Raw genomic sequence first — 3,158 nt, forward strand, 5'->3', positions numbered from 1 at the left:
ATCTTAGAAGAGTCCTACAAAATAAGAAAATCAGTTATCATTATATTACAATTGCTCATAGAATTTCGACTGAGAGATGATTTCTTTTCCTCATTTAACTTGAATACAATCTTCCTTTCCAAGTAAACATCAAATACGCAATCTCACAAGACTCATTACCATATTTGAGTTGCAAAACTTAACAATCTCTACCTTAACTCAAATTCCAGTGCAACGAGTGGAGCTCTACAAAATTTCTCCACCTGATAAATAAACTCATTTGCATCGAAATGAGATGGTCAATTTCCTTAATGCAATAACCAAAACTCTACATAAACAATCGTTCTCCACACGATGTCCACAAGCGACACCAGAACCCTACTCCAGGGTTGCCAAAATTTCACAAAGGAATTAATGTTTATCGAACAGGGTCCAAGCATACCCTGTAGCAGAAACCATACAAAATTACTTAACAGAAGATCCCTTGCTAGAACTGTTGCCTTCAATGTCCCCAAAAACATTATAGACATCACTAACACCACGGTACCTACGCTCAATGGATCTAACCCTAGCAATTGAACACATTATAACCCCTGAAATTTGTGAAAAAGCAGAATCACCAACGCTCCCTTGAGCAATGTTCTGAACTGACTTAGAGTCTGTCACAAGAGGTACTGTACCAAACCAAATATCCACCATGGTACTGAATTTGTCTAGATATCTCTTAACTGATTCTATGCTCCCCTGCAAGATGTACAACTAAGAATTTCTTCGTTTCTCTAATATAACCCGGACACCCTTTTGGACCTTTAAGATTCTACATCCACCAAAGAATTTATGCCATTTGCATCCAGAGTACTAAGCAAGATGAGATTCATTTTCAGGTCTGGAATATGTCGAACCTGATCAATTGTTCTAACTGTCTCATCCCACAGTCTAAATCTGACTCAATCGATCCCAACAATACGACAAGACTGGTTGTTTTTATTACAACTTCACCTTGCTGAACAGTCTCATATGTCTAAAAGAAATTTCGATTGGAATATATATGATGTGAACATGCCAAATCGAGAATCTACTCCTCGTTAGGCCTATATTTCATGTCAGATACCACGGTCAATATCATATCTCCGCCGTCTGAAAAATCCTCAACTACATTTGTTTCATCTGAAGTCAAAGGTTGCATTCTACGATTTACAACTAAATCACCCTTAACCTGTACCTTATCGCAATCTTTCTGAATATGTCCCTTACGTATGCATTAGAAGGAAAACAAATTGTAGTTATTCTTTGATCTACCCATCCATTGACCACCATGAGATTCAAGAGCTTCCTCATCCCTTGATGTAGTTCCAACCAAATGTTTTAACTTCTCCTTTGAGTGCAAAGCATCATGACGTTGTCTATAGTCAAAGTAACTTGACTATACAAAATAGTGTTTCGAAACGACGCATAAGAAGCAGATAGTGAACACAACAGAATCAAGGGCAAATCCTCTTCATCGTATTTAACCTCCAACGTCTCCAAATTCACGACAATTTCCTTGGACACGGTATTATGGTCTTTTAACGACTCTCCTTCCTTCATACGATGGAAATAAAATTTTTGCTTTAGAGCTAGTTTGCTCGTGAAACTTTCAGTTATGCATAACTGCTCCAGTTTTAACCACAAAGAAATCGCCGTCTTTTCCTTCAAGACATTCTGTAGAATATTGTTGTATAAATGAAGGTAGATCTGCAATAGAGCCTTCCTATCCTTGCGTTGTCCAATCAGCTGGCATATTTTCAAAACCCAGCAAAGTATCGTCCAAATCTAATTATGTCAAAATAACCCTCATCTTTATTTACCACAAATAAAATCTTATATTACGATCTAACAGCGAAATGTCATATTTCATGGTAGCCATCTCTGAAAAAATCTCAACCAATCAACAAAAGAAGAACCAAGCTCTGATACCACTTGTTAGACCAGAGAGATTGCAATAAATGAGATTAATGATACAATATGTAGTAATAAAGATCACAACAAAAAACAAGATGAAAAAGTAAAGAAAAACAAACAGAGTTAATCACAGAGGAATTATGCATATTAACTGACAATATATAGAGAAATTACAGACACAACAATAATGCTTAAACAAATTTGAAAGATGAAGCATGTATTTATAGGTCATGTTCCAAATCTTAGAAGAGTCCTAAAAGGTAAGAAAATCTATTAAAATTAGGTTATAGTTGCGCATAAAGCTTCGACCAAGAGAGGATTTCCTTTCCTTATTCAACGTCGATACAATCTTCATTTCCAAGTAAAAATCAAATACGCAATCTCACAAGACTATTAACAATATTTGAGTCACAAATCCTAACATATGGATTGAGTAAGAAATCTATTTTAAATAAGGGGAGATAAGCAACATAGAAGGATTATAAAATTTCCAATATTACAAACTGAATTTGTACTTAATTAAATATACCAAAATGAATTTATCTTCAGACTTTGACCAACGCTATAAGAGCAAGTAATGTACTTTCACGTGATTTCAACTTACAAAAACATATAGAAAACGGACCATAGTAGATTGTAGACAGCAAGCTTCTTACTCATAAATATTGCGCCCTGGATGAAAGAAGCAATTCAACTTTACAAACACAATGGAATTGTTTTTGAAATTTTCAGTTCCCTCAAAAAATGATAATCTTTTAGATGTTGAATTTGATTGAATCGTTACTTCAAATTAGGAGAAGTAGGTGTAGAATTTCAATATTTTAAACGGATTTTTTTCTTCCTTCTTGCCCTTGGGCTTCTCCATGGTGATGTCGGTCTGATAGAATTGATTATTCGAATTCAAAAATTTAAAGTTTCACTCTCTCTTTCAATCTTTCTATAACCCTAGGAAAAAACATGATTTTTCTTGAAATATTTGATGGGTTTTGACATGTTTGTTTTGGGCCAATTTCCTTTTATGAGGCCCTACAAAATCTTGAGGCCTTAGGCAACTGTCAGATTTTCCTTTGGTCGAGATAGGCCTGAGAATATATAATATGTTTATGTAAGGAGAACACAAAATGATAATGAATTGACGGAATTGTAATTTTAGTAATTATACTCAAAAGATGCAAGTGGGATTATGAATAAACTTCATCTAGAAATGTTCAAGAATCTTACTATTATTTTAAGGAACA

This window comes from Olea europaea, chromosome 13, assembly GCF_002742605.1.
Source record: "Olea europaea var. sylvestris chromosome 13, O_europaea_v1, whole genome shotgun sequence".
Taxonomy (NCBI): domain Eukaryota; kingdom Viridiplantae; phylum Streptophyta; class Magnoliopsida; order Lamiales; family Oleaceae; genus Olea; species Olea europaea.